This window comes from Pseudoliparis swirei, chromosome 18 (assembly GCF_029220125.1).
Source record: "Pseudoliparis swirei isolate HS2019 ecotype Mariana Trench chromosome 18, NWPU_hadal_v1, whole genome shotgun sequence".
Lineage (NCBI taxonomy): Eukaryota > Metazoa > Chordata > Actinopteri > Perciformes > Liparidae > Pseudoliparis > Pseudoliparis swirei.
In genome coordinates, this window is record NC_079405.1 from 4,168,810 (window position 1) to 4,175,170 (window position 6,361).

A 6,361-nucleotide genomic window follows, 5' to 3' on the forward strand; every position below is an offset into this window, starting at 1 on the left:
CGGTGCTGGAGCTGAGTCAGAGGAAGCTGAGTCGCCTGAGGAACAGGGAGCTGCTGGACGACTGGACCACGGTGGAGGAGCTGCTGGCTCACGGCACCCGGCTGCACAACCAGGACGGCGTGCCGCGCAGCAGCTCGCTGCTCACGGTCACCACCGTGTGACCGCAACTGTAACCGCGCGCGTGTGCGTGTGTGTGTGCGTGTGTGTGTTACGCTAACAAAACGACATTGAGGTGGATCCTCGTGTTCGGTGTTCTCTGAGGTCAGATGGATATCAGTTTCATCTCCGTGTGTCGAGTGCAGAGAGAAGTCCAGCACGGGTTCAACAGAGCTTTATCTGAAAAGAAAAAAAATATTTTTTTACAACAACTCCAAAGTGGCAACGATTCATAGATTAGTAAACTATTACATTAATTGCCAACAGTTTTGAAAATCCATTAATTGGTCATGTAATTCTGTTTTTTTTGCTGAGTTGTGGACAAATAGATTTTTTGAGAACGTGATCCCACAACGACACTTAGATTTTTTTTAAGCCCCCTGGAGGCTAATTCGTAATTTGAGATATTAGGCTATATTAAAAAAATATATATTTAATTTTCACAATTTTCTGATGTTGTGAACAAAACAAATAATCAATTAAACGTTAAAATAATTGACGGCCAGCGTAATCGTTAGTGAGTCGGTTGTCCGGCAGACTACACACACAGAACAGTGTGCGCTGTCCTTTTTTGGAGTCTTTCTGAGACTTCCTCAGTCCACGAAGAACGAGCTCCTCTTCATCATCATATCTGCACCGGACGCTCTCAAATGAAACCGACCGTCCGTCCCGCCGCACGGCGGCGAACAAGGCGATTTACCTAAACATGTCCGCCTGTTCCTTTAATGAATGTGTGTGTGTGTGCGAGAGGGAAACCTTCACCGCCATCGCTGTGCATCACCTCAACCGATAGCTTTATGTGTGGCCGTGTCACCACTGTACAGCACTGCGGACACCACCTGTGTGTGTGTGTGTGTGTGTGGAACGAGGTCAGATGATTGCATCGCCTGCTTCATGCTTTACATCTTATGCTACGTGTGTCTCACAGAATCTTTTGACAAAAAAAAATTACAACAACAGCGTGGGTCAGGACTCCGATCCTCCAGCAGACGGCGAGATGTCGGCGAGCAATACTGTTCTGCGTGACGCGCACTAACGATCGAACACACACACCACGGCGTCTCCATCGGGGCCGCAGAACACATCCACCGTAGCAGACGATGACATCGGAGGGTTGATACCAAATCCCTGAATATGGTTTTTATATAAACTCTGTTTACAATTAGAATATCAATCGGTGGGAGCTTTTTGTAACTGAAACGAAGAGGAAGAGGAAGAAGAAACCACTCGTGAAGCCGTGTTGATGAGGGGTGGGGAGCCACGTGCCGGGGAGGGTGTCGCTGAGCTGCAGCTTTCATCTGGGAAATGATCCGCTTGGCGTTCATCCGGCGTTCCCGTCGTATAATTCAGACTGCACTTTTGAATTTAGAGTCAGCGGCGGCAGAAATATCAGATTCATCCATAAAACTAGAACGGGCACTCGGTAGAGCGCATACCTTCACATATCACAAGATTGGGCATTGAATTATGAACATTTTGGCATTAGTTGCATGCCAATTGGATACAAATTGAACGCGCTATGGTAAAAAGAAGATTTTGACCTTTTCATGACCTTGACCTTGACCCCTGAGCCGATCGATCCCAAAATCTCATCAAATGGTCCCCGGATAATAACCAATCATCCCACCGAATTTCATGCGATTCGGTTTAATACTTTTTGAGTTATGCGAGGAACACGCATACAAATAAATAAATAAATACACGGCGATCAAAACAGAACCTTCCGCATTTTCAATGCAAATGTAAAAAGAGTGGCAAAATGGTTGCCAAGGCAACACCACGAGTAGTTATGAGATATACACAACAAATGAATAACAAATAGGTAACAGCAGGGTTCATACACAAGTTGACCAGTGGATTTAAACCAAATCTCCATGACCAAACATGTGAAATCTTGGTGTCTACATGAGTATAAACCTTAAGTGACACAAATGAATGCGAATAGTTTGATTAAAAGAATAACTATTGATATAAATGTTTATATTTTTAATCAAACTGTGTAAAGGAACATTTTAATTCAACACATTTTCCAAAACTTTTGAGATAAATTTTTTTTCAACGATTTTTCCAGGCCTGGAAATAATAACCATTTTAAAATTCCATGACTTCTCCAGGTTTCCCATGAGCGTCAGAAGTCATTTTATCTGGTGTGGCTACAATCAGAAAACAACAGACGCGTCGCCTCCATTGTTTCCCGTGTAACCACGACAGCGTCAGTCGGCCGCAGCCTCCTCATCCTCTGTGATGAAGACTGAACTTTCTTTATATCGCGTGCAAAAATAAAAATAAAAACATTCGGATAAAAAGTCTGACGATCGGAACTCCCCGTCGCCGTTCTGCTGACTCGCGGTCGGCCCTCCGCGGCACGTGGCTCTCGGTGTGTTTACAGACCTACCTGCCCAGGTGACAGCGGACGCGTGTTTACTGACATCCGCGTGTGGCGGGAAGAGAGGAGAGGCCACGCCTCCAGTCAGCGCTGACATTCCACTACAAGCGGGCACATTGGGAGGACGTCTGAAATCTACTGACTCCAGATCTGCATTTCGGGGAGAAAACAAAAAAAGTGCAATAATACCTCAAGCTAGTTTTAATAAGACGACGACAGTGTTGCCATCAGGCGAAACTCGTTTGAAATCAGACGCACAAACGAGACGAGTCTCCGCGGGCGCACAGGAATCCTAGAATCTAAAATGGCGAGGGGGCAAAAGGTTATGTAGATATTTACATTGTTTCTTTACATTGTTTTCCATGAGAGGGACCTAAGAAAACAAACTTTTTGCACATCATTTTTTATACGAAAAAGTGTCTGAACCAGGGGGGGGGCGACTGTAGATACGACGAGTGGTGTTGATGTTTTCTTTATGAACTGTCATCGTGATTTCGGGGAGGGGGGGGGGGGAAATAAGTTTATGGTCATTGTGTTGGACATATTTCAATATTTTTCTCGTGGTGAAACCAGTGTGAAGAGTTTAACTTGATTTACCGGTGACACTTTGATTTACCATTTTCGACGAGTGGACACACAATGTGAATATTACTGTCTCTACACGGCTAAATTGAATTTTACTGTTGTTTTGTGTCATTAGGACATGTACATATTGATTTTGTGAGAAAGTGCAGATGAGGTTGGTTCCATGCCGAAGCCACCAGACGCCTCCAGTGGTTTATCATGTGGTTCTGTTATAGCGGTGTTATGGAGGCTGTGTACACAGCACACAGGTGAACTTTGTAGTATTAGTACGTTTAACACTCACAATATTGTCAAAATTCACGGAACGTGGTTCAGTTTGTTCTGAATGTTAGACGTGGCATCCATGAAATATATATAGGATCACCGACACTCAAATCCAGATAAATCTCGTTCCAGAGCCACGTGTTTCAGTTTCTTCTCCGTGTGTCCGAGACGCGATGAGCACAAATACTGGAAGCAAAAGAAAAAAACGAGAAATAGAAATAGAGATACGCACAAGTTGTGGTTTTACCGGATGCGTTGGCATAGCGATCGGGAGCAGAAGGAAACGACAAGTTGAATTGACTTGTAGCGCGCTAACGTCTAACAGCTCTACACGGTGGGCACAGTTGAGGCTGATGGGAGTATTGGTTCGATTTTGACCTAATGACAAGAGATAAAAACTAAAATGCATCTTAAACTAGAACGGGCACTCGGTAGAGCGCATACCTTCGCATATCACAAGATTGGGCATTGAATTATTAACATTTTGGCATTAGTTGCATGCCAATTGGTAAAAAGAAGATTTTGACCTTTTCATGACTTTGACCTTGACCTTTGACCCGATCGATCCCTAAATCTAATCAAATGGTTCCCGGATAATAACCAATCATCCCACCGAATTTCATGCGATTCGGTTTAATACTTTTCTAGTTATGCGAATAACACGCATACAAATAAATAAATACACGGCGATCAAAACATAACCTTCCGCATTTTCAATGCGAAGGTAATAAACAAAACTGACGGGCTCGGTGGGAGGCCACCCGGTGAGTCTGAGGAGCTCCGGTCCTCAGAGTGAGGCGGCCACTCCGGAGCAACTGGTTCATTTAAAAATCAGACGCCCCCCCCCTCCTCTCTGTCCCGGACACACGGAGAGTAAACAGACATCTAGAGAACAGAGAATTCAAACTGTTGGTTTAAAACACTCAAACTCGGAGAGAGAAAACGTGGAATCTGTTGGAGTCCATGTCTTCTCTCTTTCTCTCTCTCTCTCTTTCTCTCTCTCTCTCAGCTGTGACTCAACCAGCCTGAATAATGGATGACGAAGAAAGATAATTTGTCACCCCCCCTCCTCCCCTCCTCCCCTCCTCCTTCACTCTCTTTGCTTACATTACACAAGGACAGCGGGAGCTGAAAATAGAGCCGCCGTCCTCATGTGATGTGGATTTAAAAGCACACTGGAGCGGAGACACTTGCTGCTGGTTTTACTCCATCTGCCCCCCCCCCAGACACCCCCCCCTCCTCCGCCTCCATCCGTCTGTGCGAGGGTAATTTTCACGACAGCGAGCTTTTTGGGGGGTAATTTGACGATGTACATGTGATTGTAATAAAGAGATTTTAATTAGCTATGACACGGCGGCTGTGTGTTTTCTCTGAGACGCTCTCAACGCGTCACTGGAGGAGATTATTGTTGAGGCCTCATGTTCCTTTCTCAGTTATTGAGTCATGAGTTCATCATCCGCGCTGCACTGACCTGCACATACACACTCATTATATTAACATTACATAAAACATGTAACCCCAAAATGTTACTGATGGTTTACAAATGAACACAAATAAAAAGCACATATCCAGAAGTTTAAATAAATTGGACACAGAGAACATTAATAGACATTTTCTCTTCTGGAAAACAGGCTAGTCATAATTAATGGAAATCTGGAAAATCACATGACAATTTGTTGTTAGGATAAACATTGTTCAGATGAGAGGAGATGATTCGTTATTGGTCCGACAACAAGGACATGTTCAATATTATTGCTGCTGTGTCACAATTACGCCAGCGTTTCTATAATTCGTTATTAAATCTAGTTTATGGTTGTTTTTATAATAAAAAAACTTATTTTTGATTAATTGAAAAAGTGCCTTTCAAGAAATACAACTGAAAAATTGACAAAGAAAGTGAGTATGAAGATACAAATTATGTTGTTAAAAACTAAATTTAAAAGAAGTGAGTAAAAAAGAAAAGAAAAAGTGCCTTTAATTTTATTATAATTATTATGTTGGTGGTTTTTTTTGCTTTTTCTTTACTGCGGTGTAATTATCGATGGAAATCCATTTCTGACACTGATGGAATAATTATAATAAATAATAATACATATAATTCAGAATTATGAGATAGTAATAATTATGAATTAGAGGATCTTGATTTTTTTTCAGCACATTGAGCTTCCAAAGTTAACATGTGCTGGAGAAAAAAATAGCTTTAAACTCTTCTCCGTAGCAGAAGCCACACACACTCGGCCTCACACACACACACACACACACACACACGCACAATGAGACACACGTGTGTTGATCCTTCATAAGAAGCCGTGAGTGGACAGAGTGTGGGAAACCAGGAAACAGAGACTCACAGAGCGGCCCAGTGGACAAAGGACCCGAGACCTCTGACCTCTGACCTCTGCCCCGAGGAGAGGGCGGGGAAGAAGGAGAGTGGAGGTATTGAAATGAAGCACTGCTTCAGCTGCTTCAGAATAAAGATTACGTAATAGTATGACACTTCAAAACTTGGACACCAAGACGTCTCAACCTGAAATATGAAGAAGAAATTCAATATATTAAATGACACTTATAGAACTTCCAATATGAATTGTCTTGTAAACTCTAGTGAAATAACTGCTGATTAATCAATTTATTGAGTATCTAAGATTCAAACAGGTAAAGTAATTGCAGACTTGAAATGTTGACATTTAAAAAATTTGAACTAGTTGCGTTCCAGTCAAAGTGGTGGTGAAATATTAGTAAAGAACGAGAAAGAATATATGTTTTAAAACCTTCCAATGTTCAAATTATTCAACCAATTATTAGGTTCATTACAGAGTAACTGAGGGAACACTTTTTAAACACCATGTTAAAAGTCTTGGCTGTCATTTGATGATATAACAACATTATAAAAGGTGTTTTATTTTCATTTATATCCGAAAAGAACATTTTGAAGCAAATATATTATTGAATACAAGTCCCAGTTTTAAA

General features: G+C 42.2%; 1 long non-coding RNA gene across 1 annotated transcript; it reads left to right on the plus strand.

Moving 5' to 3' along the window:
- On the plus strand, positions 1 to 4,740 carry LOC130208184 (uncharacterized). Its single transcript, XR_008834372.1, has 2 exons — positions 1 to 183; positions 4,514 to 4,740. It is a non-coding gene; the product is annotated as an uncharacterized LOC130208184 (long non-coding RNA).
- Positions 4,741 to 6,361: the final 1,621 nt, after the last annotated feature.